We start from the raw sequence: 15994 nt of genomic DNA on the forward strand, positions 1-15994 counted from the left end.
GTCTTTTATTTTGAAAATGTTATTCTGTGCTCGTTGTTTCCTGAGTCTCCATGCTAGTAATTTGGTTGCCTTGGAGTCTGCTTCATAATGTCATTGTTTCAGGAACCTAAGCTGTTTCTCTACCTCTTCTCTATAAATCTGGTCAATTTCCTGTTTTACCTTTTGAATCTCCCCTAATATAAGAGGCTCTTTGTATTGACTATGAGATCGTTCTAAGTTTCTTAGGGTTTCCTGTAACTTCCGTAGTTTCTGTGCTTTAATCTTTTTCTTGAGAGATGATGTGGCGAAGTTAATCCTTTTGAAATGCTTTCTGCTTTTACATAGTATCTGCATGACCAATTCTTTGTATACTTAAATAATATCATACACTGTGTATTCTATTCATAGTAATTATGCATGCCATTTTACCTGCATTACTTAGTATGGTAGATTAACCTTATCAACAGTGTTGAAAAATGCTAACAGAGCACCTTTATCAACACTTTACTCCTTCTCTTCATGTTTAACCATCTGTTGATAATGTGTTCTTACAGCAGAACAGTATTATTGCAGCATAAAGTATTCTCACAGTTTTATTACTGCATCCATTTGTTCAAGAGACAATTGATTTTCTGCTTAACCATTCTCATTATTCACATTTTATGACCATGAAGACTGTCCTCATTCCTCAATTCTGTCACAGATATCCTGATTACTGGTTGTGTGAATAGAACTAAAATCAACTATGTGTTAAATTAATAAATAGTAATTGCTTTGGTAAATCTGTTTCCAAACCATCTACCAGGAATCCTGTCACAGAGTAGTAAACAGACATCCATAACTACATCTCTGCCTTTCTCTGTCTCCCATCAGGGAATTCACTACCCTATCAGATGACAGCATAGAGGCCAAGGCTAAGCAGCTGTACTAACAGCAGACATACCTGGGCTTGAAGGACATCCAGCAAGCCAGTTACAGCATCCTCCTGGCCCCTCCCACAGCAGCATTGTACACTGGGACAGCCACCAGTGTTTCCTACCCAGCGGGCTCAGCTTGACCCCAGGAACCACAACAACAACCCCACGGCGGCAGACCAACACTTCTCCTACGCTGCCTGCTATGCCAAGGGCAGTCTAGGGGTACAGCACATTTTCCCTGTCTTATTCTCTGAGTGGACAGCAGAATGTAGTAGCCCCAGGCTGGTTAATGATATGTTCCCCAGTCATCTCCTAGTTCTTCACCCCCAACCATTGTTGAGTAATATCAGTGTAAGCATTTCTTGTAGCTCTCCTCCCCAGCCAACATATGTGTGTGGTGTTCCTGACTGGAGGGTAGTACAGTAGCAACCCTGCCCTCTGCCCTCAAACTAGTTGGCTCCAGTTAGCTTTGTTTAGAATCCCTTCTCTCTCGCAGCGGGGATCACCCAAAAGGCCACAGACAGAGGTCAAGAAGTACATTTATGTTAAAGGAATAGTTCACCCAAATTACAAAATTACACATTTGTTTTCTTACCCTTTAAGCAGTCTACAGTATGTACAAGGTATGTCAGCAATCCATGCTTTGGTCTAGTTTCCCTGGCAGTGTCTGGCACTGTTTCCAAATGCTAACATTTCAGCCGTTGTGGCACAAATCCCATTCAAGTCATGAGATCAATATTATAATTTTTCACGTATCATGTTGAAATCATCTATAATTGACTTTGGTGAGCGTCACAATACATTTTAGAAACTTTCAGATGATTTTGACAAGATGCACAAAAAAAATGCTAATATCGGTCCCATGACTTGAATGGGATTTGTGCCACAAATACTAAAATGTTAGCATTTGGAAACAGTACCAAGGAAACTAAACCAAAGCATGGATTGCTTTCATACCTTGTCCATAGACTACTTACAGGTTAAAGAAAACAACATGCCATTTTGTAATTTGGTTGCGCTATGCCTTTAAACTTGGTCCACAATTCAGGTCAATCAAAATCACAGTCCACTTTTCTGAGTCACAATAAACATCCCCTCCCTCTCTGCAGAATATGAGAGCGCTGCTTCCTACGTCAGAATAATTACCAAACCCTGGCACAAATACCTCCTTGAGATTGAAGATTAATCCAAGTCTTTATGCAAGTCAGGCCACACACTCCCAGAGATACGACATATAGCCAGGCTATTTTTAGAGGTTATGCTTTCTGTTCCAAGGGGAACACAAAGAGAGAGTGACTGAAGGAGATGGCTGTTAGCTGAGGGGACTAAATGCACACGAGAAAAGTTGGAGAATCAAGTCTCTACCAAGTTAGTCCTCTGGATCTGTCTCCCCAAAAGAGGGATCAAAGTCATCCATTACCGGCCTGGTTCCATTCGCTCTTCAGTTTGCTGCCTTGAATTAAATGGCATTTGCAATATCTAAACATCAGTTTAGAAAAACAAAGATGGCTGGTTTGATGGATGAAAGTCCTGGGGACACCATAGTAATGTGCTTGGCTCCACGGGATCTCTGAGCCTGTCACGTGACAGAGGGGTCAGTGAGCAATTCGCATTAGTCCACTCCCTAGTCTCAGCATCGCAGAGAGAGCATGGATACAAAAAATTACAGGGACAACATACAGACAGTTGTAACGTATTTGAACATACAGTATTTCTTTCTGTAGATCCTCTAATTGCTGCCTTTTGTTAAAGGTGGTATTTTAGTGCATATAGATAAACTTCCCAATGTCCGCTCTTTAAACATACCTACACAGTGAACATATGATCTCCATTGTCACTTAATCATCTATTTCTCTCTACAAATCCTCTGATGGCTACCTTTTGTTAAGGTGGTCTTTTAGTGCATATATATTTAATATAGAGGTTTAAGCGACAATGGTGTTCCTGTTCACTGTGTAGCTGCGTTTAAAGAGGGGACATTGGTAAGTTTCTCTAGGATCATCTTTTAGATAGACATATATTCTGTTTCATGGGTTTATGATGTTCATTTAGTAAAGCCCTATTAATGCTGGGCAGTGACTACCATGAGCTATTTTAGACTCTTTCTCTCAAACAGAGAAAATATGTGATCCTCTCTTTATCTTAGTCATCCAACTGTACTTGACAGCCTTGTCACAACATATCTAACTTTACAATTTAAATTACTCTGGAACTATACAGCGAAGGATGGTAGACTGGAAGAAAACAACATCATCAACAACAACAACAACAGTATAACGAGGCTCTTTTAGCTTGGTAGAGCTTTACATACTCATTGGCCAGACCAGGATCCTCCTCAGGGCTCTGTTTGAAGAATGAATTACCATTATTTGAGCCTGCAACACATCCACCACTACACTACCTGCCTTAGCCTCGCTCATTAAAGGAATGCATCATCAGGCACATGGAACTGCAAGGTACAATATGCTACATATTATCTTTATCCATTAGCTGCACCGGTACACTAAGACAACTACAGTAGACCAAAATCATCTTAAATTGGCTATTTAATATTCTGACTTACTTTATAGCTCCGTCTTTCATCTCTGTCTCTTGTCAGTGGAGATCTCCATTCATTTGAGATTTGCTCCTTAGAATCAAATACACTAAGGTTTCCTGTTCAAAAACAAGTGCGCGGCTTTGCCTCATTACACTTTCCGTAAGCTGTCTTGTCTTCATATTTGATTGCAACAAAATATAATTTCATAAAGACACAGAGACATTTAATTCAGCAATTGTTTCCTTCAAGCTGACTCTGGAGAATTGCAGTTTTTTCGTCAGAGCGAGGAGCAGCCAGAGCAGAGCAGAGCAGGCTGGAGAAGAGAAGGCAGACCAGCTCTTTGTCTCTGATTGTGTTAACTCTGCATAATAGCTATTTAAATACATGAGTCTGTCCCAGGATGTCTCCTGCTGGACCCAGAGTAAACAAAGACATCCACTAAGGGTAATAGATATTCTTACTAATTCAGCAGTACTGCTCTGGTCAAGTGGTGTATGAGTCCCCCTTCCAGTCTCCCTGTCCACCCCCTCTAAGCCTCAACAGTGCCTGATGAATGTTGATTGCACCAAGCTCGTAGACTGGAACATACTGATTAATGCAGTGCGTTTTTTGGAGGTGGGTCATTGCTTGTAAACATTCCTTATGTTTATACTGTGCAGTGCTCTAGTGTTGCATGTGATGCATGGCTCTCATTCTGGTATGATTATGCTACAGTAGAAGTGTTCAATTGACATTTCATTGTGAGGGATTTGAATTTGCTCCTCATTCAAGCAGGACATGTTGCCACCCTCTCTGTCTGAGGCACCTGATTGAGGTGGCAATTCAACTCCTCAGCATGATAATAGTTAATTATTGGGGGGACTTTTGCTCCCTTCAATCACGGTGATGGAGAAACAATCATTGCCTCCCTCATCCACCATGTAGGCCAGATGAATAGTGAACAGGGAATAATGAATCTGGTTTACAGACGGAATACGCTCAGTGCGGCAAGCAACATTGTTCATTACATTACCTCTAGAAAGAAAAAACAGAAATTTTCAGACTAGAAATCCCTCTGTATTTCAATTTGGTGTCAGTTCCGTGGAGTTTAACGAAGCGCTTTTATGATGCAAATGCTGATAAGGGTGATAAATCTCCCACTCCCCTGGACTCTTGACGCAAACGAGATCTACTCTGCTCATTGGCATCGCATCTTATTTGCCCCCAGGCCACATGAAAAATGAACAGGACCCAGGTAATGCAGCAGGAGTGTCCCACTCAGAAATAGCACCGCTGCTGTTACACCTTGAACTTTTAACTCTGGCTTCTCCAGCACACAGACAGACATTTGGTCATTAGACGTTTGGTCATTAGTCATTCTTGTGCCTTCCAAACCCCGCCACAGGAGTGATTATTGCAACTATAATTCCAAATAGGTTGCAGATCATCTTTTGTGCCTTTTGTACAAATGATTTCAAATGGTCTCATATTTATTTTTTCCTTCCAAGGCGGTGGTGCTGTATGTGCAATATGGACATTTGGAGGACCTGAGAAGAGCCAGAACAACAATGAATGTCATCAACCAGGTTCAACCTATTAAAACTTGGACAAGCAGCCTTTTTTTTCAAGGTAACAATCAAAGGTTAGACATCCATCAAATTCCCTTTTCGATCAATATCTAATAATTAAAGATACAGGGGTGTAAGATTCAGAGGCAGGCTGGTTGTTATGTGTTGTGCGGACCCCCAGGGTGATGTCAGTGGTTTGAGCAAAATAATAGTAATACAGAATCACATATGATGTGTGCTCAAAAACAGCCCTCTACTGCACAGAAAACATTCAAACATGCGGAACAATTAAAGCAAATGAAATAAAACCCAAAGTCATATTCAATCATCTAAAATGCATCATAAAACCGCCAAGCGACAAACATTAAATGACAGAGACAACCATAAAACTCCTGCAACAACAGCTGAGCCGACTAGAAGAACCTAGAGTTAAGCCAAGAGCGGCTGCTCACGCCATCTTACCTCGTCTCTCCAAGGAGGATGATATTGAGGCCTTCCTCATGACCTTCGAAAGGACGGCCACCTTGGAAGAGTGGCCGCCAACAGAATGGGCGAGCGCATTAGCCCCTCTTTTGACCGGGGTGGCTCAGGAAGCCTATTTTGACCTGGATTCCCGCGAAGCTGCGGACTATGGGCGACTAAAAACCGAGATCCTGGCCCGGTACCAGCTGACTGCCAGAGATAGGGCTGTAAAGTTCCATCAATGGACCTATACAGCTGATCAACCCGTCCGTGCCCAGATCTTCGCCTTAATACGACTGACGAAACAGTGGCTAGAACCTGGAAAGGGAGTAGGACATGTGATAGAGACTCTCGTAGTGGACAAGATATTGAGAGAATTACCCAGTGACTTAAAAAGGGTTGTGGGGCAAGCCAACCCGTTGTCAGCCGATGACATAGCCCAGGCGGTGGAAACATATCGGTCTACAGGGGAGTTGTTAAAAAGTGACAAGGAGAAACGGAAGGAGTCTTCCAATCCCGTACCACGACTCACTCCGGCGCTCTCGCCACCGAAACGTCCAAGCCCCCCCCGGAGATGGGAGAAGTCAGCCACCACACAGCAGGGTCTGTGTTATAAATGTCAGTCTCCCAACCATTATGCCCCACAATGTCCTAGCAAGGATGAGCCCATGGTCACGGAGTCATCACTGCCTACCCCCACACATCCCGTTTTGAGGGGGCAGGATCAACACTGTTGGTTAGCAGAGATGGCCCCAGCCTCAGAGATTCCGGTGCAAGTCGAAGGACAAGATGTGGTAGCTATTCTCGACTCGGGAAGTATGGTTACGTTAGTAGAGGAGCGGATGGTGACCTCCAACACTGCTACCAGACAAAGTAGCCGTATCCTGTATCCATGGAGACACCCACTATTACCCCACTGTGAATCTGCCTATTCTCACTCCAAAAGGAAGGTGTACAGTCAGGGCAGGGAAAGTGCCCCAGCTGAAGGTGCCATTATTGATCGGGAGAGACTGTCCCCTATATAAGGAGCTTCGGCAGATGACGTTATGCACGGGAAGAAGGGGGGACAGGAAAGAAAAGAAAATCCAAGCCCGAGGTAGTAGTCCTTCAAGGAGATGTAGCCGCGTCCTCATCCTCTGCAGCAGAGGAAGAAATAGCGACCCAACGTTTACGACAGATATTCCAGGAAACCACCGATGAAGACACATGTGAAGGGTTATACACAACGCAGGAAGGAAGGAGCAACCAGGCGCTAAGGGATATATTTGAAGCTCCATCCGAGGAGGGAACCTGGAAGGGATTCTCCTCGGTCACCCCTGATGGGGATGTGGAGTAACCCTTTGATTCCTCTCCCCATCATAGAGACTCCCTTTGAACGCATAGCTATGGACCTCGTAGGACCCCTCCCAAAATCCGCCAGAGGACACGAGTACATCCTAGTGGTTATAGATTACGCTACCAAGTTCCCGGAGGCCATACCCCTGCGTAACATGTCGTCAAAGGGAATTGCCAAGGAGTTATTCCTGATGTTCTCTCGTGGGGGCCTCCCCAAGACCATCTTAACTGATCAAGGAACCCCGTTCATGTCCCGGTTGATGAAGGACTTGTGTCGGTTATATCAGGTTCAACAGATACGTACAAGCATATTCCACCCTCAAACAGACTCGTTGTGTGAACGCTTGAACAAAACGATTAAAAGCATGTTGAGAAGAGTGGTGTCCCGAGACGGGAAAAACTGGGACATGCTTCTCCCACACTTAATGTTTGCCCTGCGAGAAGTACCCCAGGCATCCACTGGAGTCTCTCCGTTTGAATTGCTCTATGGCAGACCCTGTCGAGGAATCCTCGACTTAGCCAAGGAGACCTGGGAGACCCAACCATGCCCCTTTCGATCCACAATAGAACACGTTACCCTGATGAGAGACCGCCTGTCAGCAGTGTGGCCCATAGTCAAGGAGCATATGGAGAAGGCCCAAAGGACCCAAGGCCGGGCCTATGATAAGTCTGCGACCCCCCCCCGTGAGTTCACCGTGGGAGAGAAAGTGATGGTGCTTGTGCCCACGGCCGAACATCGCTTGCTGGCGCAGTGGAGGGGGCCCTACGAGGTAATGAAAAGGGTCTCACCGGTCAATTACCTCATCAAGCAACCTGACAGGAGGAAGAAGGTCCAACTCTATCACATAAACCTGCTGAAGACATACCATGGATGAGAGGAGGAGGTGGCTTTGATGGCCCTGAAGGGCACAGGAAAAGAGGAGGCTCTACCACAGGTGTGCCGTGGCCAAACTCTCCTACCGGAGCAGTCAAGACAGCTAGACAAGCTGATTATGAACTTCGGTCGAATATTCTCTCCATTCCCAGGACAAACAGATGTCCTGTTCCACCATATCCACACTGAACCCGGCAAGAAGGTGCATATCCGCCCTTACAGGATTCCTGAGGCTCGCCGAGTCATCGCTAAGAAAGAGGTGAGGGAGATGTTGAGGATGGGCGTGATCGAGCCCTCGACGAGTGAGTGGTCCAGTCCCATAGTCCTGGTCCCCAAATCCGATGGTAGTATGAGACTCTGCAACGACTTTAGGGGAGTGAATGCCATTTCTACATTCGATGCGTATCCCATGCCCCGCGTGGATGAACTCTTGGAGCACTTAGGAAAGGCCAAGTTCATCACTACCCTGGATTTGACGAAGGGATATTGGCAAGTGCCGGTGGCTCCAGAGGATCGCCCAAAGACTTGCCTTCGCCACCCCAGAGGGGCTTTTCCAGGATGTGAGGATGCCCTTCGGACTGCACGGTGCCGCTGCAACCTTCCAACGCCTCATGGATGCCATTCTACGGCCCCATCAAGAGTATGCAGCGGCGTACATAGACGATGTGGTCATCCACAGCGAGGACTGGGATAGTCACCTCCTGCGATTACGGGCGGTGCTCGTGAGTTTGGAAGCCACAGGGTTGACAGCCAATCCAAATAAATGCTGCCTGGGCCTGTCCAAAGTGGAATACCTGGGGTATATCGTGGGGAATGGGAAAATACGCCCACAGGCAGAGAAGACCAGGGCAATTCGTGACTGGCCTCGACCCCGGACCAAGCGAGACGTTCGGGCCTTCTTAGGGATAACAGGATATTATCGCCGTTTTATCCCGGGATATGCAACCATTGCCAACCCCCCTCACAAACCTCATCAGGAAAAACCTGCCAAACCAGGTAGAGTGGAAAGACGAGACGGAAGAGGCCTTTCAATTGCTAAAAGATGGCCTGTGTTCTGATCCCGTTCTACAGGCTCCGGACTTCTCACAAGAGTTCATTGTGCAGGTCGACGCCTTGGATACAGGGCTCGGGGCCGTACTAGCTCAGGGTAAAGGTGAAGCAGAGAAGCCGATTTCTCTTCATTAGTAGGAAGCTCAGCGATCGGGAACAGAGGTATGCAACCGTAGAGAAAGAGGCCTTAGCCATCAAGTGGGCCCTCGATTATCTCCGGTACTACCTACTGGGTCGGAGGTTTGCATTAGTTACCGACCATGCGCCCCTCACGTGGATGGCTGGTAAGAGAAACAATAACAACAGAATAGCCAGATGGTTTTTGTCTTTACAACCGTTCTCTTTCCATGTCATCCACAGGGCCGGATCGAGGAACGGGAATGCAGACGTGCTGTCCCGACGCGACCAAGACGGTGAGTCTGGTCCTGGGGGGGAAGGTATGTGGAAGGACCACCAGAGGGCAGGCTGGGCTCATGGATAGTAGCCCAACAAGGCATGGGAGACAAGGTAACCAGAGGCAATTAAGCACAGCTGACGGTACTAATGACATACTCTCCTTCCCCTATAAGAGAGAGAATGGAACCAGCAGAGAAGGGGGAAAAACTATCTCTGGAAGATGGCCACCGAGAGAGAGGAGCTATCCAGGAAGAACCACTAAGACAGTGACAATCCCGTGACTTTTTGTTGTAGTTTAAAGATAAGCCTATTGTGTTCCGGTTTCATCCGGAGAAGAAGATTTATGTTTTTCCTTGGAAGATTTTCATGTATTATGTTGGTCTGTTTGTGTTGACCAAATGCCCTCAATAGAGAACTGTGTTCAATCAAGAAAACCTACTCCTGACTCGTTTATTCCACCTTCCCGCTTTAGAGTGACGCCCAATTACTTGGTCCGCTCACAGTACATATCTTAACCAGAAGCCATGGATTACAGGCAACATCTGCGCTGAGCTAAAGGCTAGAGCTGCTGCTTTCAAGGAGCGGGACACTAATTCTTACACTTATAAGAAATCCCATTACCCCTCCGACAAACCATCAAACAGGCAAAGTGTCAGTACAGGACTAAGATCGAATCCTACTACACCGGCTCTGACACTCGTCGGATGTGTCAGGATTTGCAAACTATCACTGAGCTGCCCAGTGACGTGAGCCTACCAGACTAGCTAAATGCCTTCTATGCTCGCTTCGAGGCAGGCAACACTGAACCATGCCAGGAGAGCACCAGCTGTGCCAGATGACTGTGTGATCACGCTCTCCGTGGCCGATGTGAGTAAGCCCTTTAAAGAGGTTAACATTCATAAGGCCACAGGGCCAGACAGACTACCGGGACACAAACTCAGAGCATGTGCTAACTAGCTAGCAAGTCTTCACTGACATTTTCCACCTCGCCCTGACCAAGTCTGTAATATCTACATGTTTCAAGCAGACCACCACAGTCCCTGTGCCCAAAATGCCAAGGTAACCTGTCTAAATAATTATCGCCCCATAGCACTCACACCTGTAGACATGGAATGTTTTGAAAGGCTGGTCATGGCTCACATCAACACCATCCTCCCAGACACCCTCGACCCACTCCAATTTGCGTACCACCCCAACAAATCCCCAATATCTATTGCACTCGACATTGGTCTTTCCCATCTGGGCAAGAGGATCAGCTATGTCAGAATGCTGTTCATTGACCACAGCTCAGCGTTCAACACCATAGTGCCCTCCGAGTTCATCAATAAGCTAAGGACCCTGGAACTAAACACCTGGATCCTGGACTTCGTGACGGCCTGCCCCAAGGTGGTGATGGTAGGCAACAACATATCTGCAACGCTGACCCTCAACACAGGTGCCCCTCAGGGGTGCGTGCTTGTACTCCCTGTTCACCCACGACTGCGTGGCCGTGCACAACTCCAACACCATCATTGAGTTTGTCGTCGACACAACAGTGGTAGGCCTGATCACCGATGACGACGAGACAACCTCATCTAGGGAGGGAGGAGATTAGAGACCTGACAGTGTGGTGCCAGGACAACAACCCCCCATTGTCAGCAAGGTAAACAAGCTCATCATGGACTCCAGAAAATGGAGGGCTGAGCACGCCCACATTCATAACGAGGGTAATGTAGCGGAGTGGGCCGAGAGCTTCATGTTCCTCGGTGTCCACATCATTGAGGATCTATCATGGTCCGCACACACCAACACAGTCATGAAGAGTGTACGACATCGCCTCTTCTTCCTTAGGAGGATGTAAAGATTTGGCATTGGCCCCTCAGACACTCAAAAAGTAGTAAAACTGCACAACAGAGCATCTTGACTGGCTGCATCACCGCTTGGTATGGCAAGTACTTGGCATCTGACCTCATGGCTCTGCTGAGGGTAGTGCGTACAGCCCAGTACATCACTGGGGCCGGGCTCCCTACCATCCAGGACCTCTATACCAGGCGGTGTGAGAGGAAGGCCAAAAACATTTTCAGACTCCAGCCTCCCAAGTCTCTGCTTTCGCACGACAAGCAGTACTGATGCACCAAGTCGTGAATCAACAAGACCCTGAACAGCTTCTACCCCCAAGCCATGACTGCTACATATTTAGCTAAATAGTTAACCAAATAGCTACCCAGACTGCATTGATAATTTTGCACAAACTTGTTTTACTCTTAACATACGCTGCTGCTGTTGTTTATTATCTGCCACTTCATTCCTAGTTATATGTAGATACAGTGCCTTCAGAAAGTATTCAAACTCCTTCACTTATTCCACATTTTGTTGTGATACAGCTTGAATTCAAAATTGATTAAAAATATGTTGTTCTGTTACCCTTCCATACACAATACCCCATAATGACAACTTTTAAACATGTTTTAAGAATGTTTTGATAATTTGGGGGAAATGAAATACAGAAATACAGAAAGTATTGACACCCCTGAGTCAAAACATGTTGTATTTACATTTGGCAGCAATTACAGCTGTGAGTCTTTCTGGGTAAGTCTCCAAGAGTTTTGCACAACTGGATTCTACAATATTTTCACATTATTCTTTTAAAAAAAACGTAATGTTGATCATTGCTAGACACCTATTTTCAAGTCTTGCCATAGATTTTCAAGTCAATTTAAGTAAAAATTGTAGCTAGGCCACTCAGGAACATTCAATGTCGTCTTGGTAAGCAACTCCAGTGTATATTTGGCCTTGTGTTTTAGGTTATTGTCCTAATGAAATGGGAATATGTCTCCAAGTGTCTGTTGGAAAGCAGACGAAACCAGGTTTTCCTCAAGGATTTTGGCTGTGCTTAGCTCTATTCCGTTTATTTTTATCCTACAGAACTCCCTAGTCCTTGCTGATGAAAAGCATACCCATAACATGATGTAGCCACCACCATGCTTGAACATATGAAGGGTGGTATTCAGTGATGTGTTTTGTTGAATTTGCCCCAAACATTACTTTGTATTCAGGACATATAGTGAATATGTTTGCCACATTTTTTGCAATTTCACTTTAGTGCGATATTGCAAACAGGACGCATGTTTTGGAATATTTTTTATTCTGTACATGCTTCCCTCTTTTCACTCTTTTTTACCTAATCATTTAGGTTAGTATTGTGGGTTTCCTTCCTCTTCGGCAACTGAGTTAGGAAGGACGCCTGTATATTTCTAATGACTGGGTGTATTGATACACCATCCAAATCGTAATGAATAACTTCACTATGCTCAAAGGGATATTATATTCAATGTATGATTTTAATTTGTTTTCCCCCATTTATCAATATGTACCCTTCTTTGAAATACATTGGAAAACTTCCTGGTCTTAATGGTTGAATCTGTGTTTGATATTCACTACTTGATTGAGGAACTTTACAGATAATTGTCTGTGTGGGATACAGAGATGAGGTATATTAAAACATCTCATTAAACATTATTAGTCAATGCAAGTTAGAGCAAATTTGTTAAGCAAATGTTTACTACTGAACGTATTTATGCTTCCCATAACAAACGGGTTGAATACTTATTGACTCAAGACATGTCACCTTTTCATTTGTAAAATAATTGTACAAATGTAAATTCAGAATTAGGAAAAAATCAAGGGGTGTCAATACTTTCTGAAGGCACTGTATCTATCTCAATTACATTGTATCCCTGCAAATAGACTCTGTACTGGTGCCCTGTGTATATAGACAAGTTATCGTTACTCATTATTTATTTATAAATACTATTAATATTACGTGTTTTACTTTTTATATCATTTCTCAATTATAATTTTTCTCTGCATTCTTGGGAATCGCCCGTAAGTAAGCATTTCACTGTTAGTTTACACCTGTTGTTTTACGAAGCATGTGACTAATACAATTGGATTTGATTATGATTTGACTAATTATAATGGATTAAGTGAAAAGGTCAGTGTTGGTGTGTTGAGACTTCAGATCAGCTTTGAGCACTATCAAATTCCCAGTTTTGCCCCAGTTTTGGTCAGTCTAACAGTTCTGCTGTCCACACGTGTCTTGACAGGGTGTTTTGTGTTGTAATTGTGTCTCATTACAGCATTAACTTGTCTTTAATATAGGATTTGTATCTATCTATTTTTTCCCAAGATGTATGTTCAGTATCTTGCTGCTCCATGGGCATGTAGGAACACTCTAAGCCATGCCAGTGTCAGGCCAATGACAGTCTAATCATTTACAGACAAAGACACATTATTCATCATGATTCATGGAATGGAAAGTTCTCTTTTGTACATTTTATTTTTGAAAGTGATTTGTATTCAGAGAAAGTAGTCTAGTGATCAATGTGAGCGTTGTGTACTATATTTATTGCAACACTGGATCATGGTCAGTTTGTTTTGTCACTGTTTAAAAATAAATGAATATATACAGTACCAAAACCCAAAATGTAAACCATATATCATGTACTAGATATTTTTTAATAAATTGATATACAGTATATACCGTGTTTGCTCAATGTTTGTGCCAGTCCATCTGGAATCCAAGTGGGTGTAATTATCAATCCTACCACAACATTTGTTTGTACAATGGACTATTTTGAGAGAAAAAGTAGCAGGATAATTGAATTGGGTCCAAAGTGTGACCTTGAATTTGAGTGTTTAGTTTACTGATGCATTTGGAGGTTTTTCTCTGAACCTCATTGCTCTGTAATCACCCAAAATGAAGTGTTCCTGCTTTGTTTAATGTTGGGGTGTTACTAGGAGATTAAGAATAAGCATAATATCCAGCACTGAGAAAATGTTTACCCTTCGCACCTCTCTGAGCAGACCTATTTGCATGGAGTACCTTGATTTAATCTGTTCCTCTCCAAATGCTGCAGAGTTTAGAATGCTGTATGTTTGTTTACTTAAAGGGATACTTTGGCAGATACCCATAGACTTAGTCATTTTGCTAATGCTAGTTAGCATTATCTCGTGAAATTACCTCAAACTTCTTTCTTGCTGGACACATACAAATGGTATCCATGTGTTCATGTGACTCTGGGGAAGTAGATAAAGGGCCTTGTTGCCAAAATCCCCATTTTCACAGCGCTTTCTGTTCAAAACATCACACGTGTTCGTGTCATTCTGGATTTTCACAGACTAGTTACAACCTCATCGATAAGACAAAGGACATTTTGTATTTGGTCATTTAGGAAAGAAATCCCACTGATATTTTCAACATTAGTGAAGGTTGATTGACTTATCTGAGGTGTTTTCACCTTGATGTTGTGGCTGTGCTAAAAGCTTTCTGATTAATACCTAGCCATTCATTATGTTGTCCTCGAACTGTGAGGTAAAACTGTTGCCTTAGTGACATACAGTATAGTGGATAGTATATGTAATTTCAGGAAGCTAGAGCAATGTAATTTATTTGTAGTTTTCATATACAGTATGTAGACAGTCATTCTAGACAACAATTCCCTTAAAATATGAAAGCAAAACTTAATTTTCTGTAAAGTCTCTTCCCTCTTCCCCAAAATCAGTTAAATGACCCCGCCAGTATTCGACTGAATAGCAGGCAATATTAAACTTTGCATCATTTAACATCTCGTTTGGATTCTTATGACATACACAACACTGAGACATCATTTGTTTGGGAAGGATCAACATAAAATAAAACTCAACAGGAAATAATAGAAATGTACTCTATGTTCAGTTGTTCACTAGTGTATTCACATATAGTATGTATGCACACATGCATGCACACATGCCACACAATGATTCACCCACACAGTATCTCATAACAATGGCTTTAAATTATCCCACTTCATCATTATGTACCTGAAGGAATTTTCTATGTTTTCTTCTCAAAATCACTTTCAATATGGTGTTATTAGTGACTTTTATGGACAACTTACAGCCTTTGTAAAGTGATCAAATATTGTGTTATAGGTAACAAACTGTTGTTTACACCACAGTAATTGTGCTTTTATTTACTGGAGAATAGAGAATGGCTTCTACTTGGTCATTTAGAAACAACTGTATTGATTCGTAAGAGGTTCAATCATCCTGAGATTCTGGGCTAAAAGCTTCCTGATCAGTATCCCATTCACATGTGTTATCCACTAAATCTGTGGGAGGACTGTTACACACTGAGTGTACAACATATTAGGCACACCTGCTCTTTCAATGACAGACTGACCTGGTGGATTAGCTGAAAGCTATGATACCTCATTGATGTCACATGTTAAATCCACTTCAATCAGGATAACGGGAGGAGGCAGGTTAAAGAAGGATTTTTAAGCCTTGAGACAATTGAGACATGGATTGTGTATGGATGGTGAATGGGCAAGACAGAAGACAGATTTAAGTGCCTTAGAAGGGGGTATGTTTAGGTGCCAGGCGCACTAGTTTGAGTTTGTCAAAAACTGCAACACAGCTGGGTTTTTCACGCTCAACAGTTTCCCATGTGTATCAAGAGTGATCCACCACGAAAAGGACATCCAGCTAACTTGACACAACCTAATTGGCCTCCATATACCTCTTACAGGCTTTCCATGTGGATGGGGATATTAGAAATGTAATCAAAGCCTACTGGATGACAATTTGTTCTTAACTAGGATGTAATAGGATGTAAAATGACGAATAGGCTGTAAAATTATGAAACATGCACAACGTCTTGAATCTTCAACATAGAAATGCTGCCAAAAATAATTGATTTACTCTTTACAAATGACAATCATCCATGATTCACCAAATTATATTTTAAAGAAGGAATACATTTGTTTACACATGTGACCCGTTTCAGGAAACTAGGCATATGTTGCAGGTCACTACTTCACTGGAGAGGCGTTTGAACGTAACGTTTTTTTAAAATCAATACGCGTTTTTTGGG

General features: G+C 43.4%; 1 pseudogene; it reads left to right on the forward strand.

Moving 5' to 3' along the window:
* LOC135561343 (inactive N-acetylated-alpha-linked acidic dipeptidase-like protein 2) overlaps positions 1–15994 on the forward strand; it is a 425784-nt pseudogene that overhangs the window by 198100 nt on the left and 211690 nt on the right.

This window comes from Oncorhynchus nerka, linkage group LG17 (genome assembly GCF_034236695.1).
Source record: "Oncorhynchus nerka isolate Pitt River linkage group LG17, Oner_Uvic_2.0, whole genome shotgun sequence".
NCBI classification, from domain to species: Eukaryota; Metazoa; Chordata; class Actinopteri; order Salmoniformes; family Salmonidae; genus Oncorhynchus; species Oncorhynchus nerka.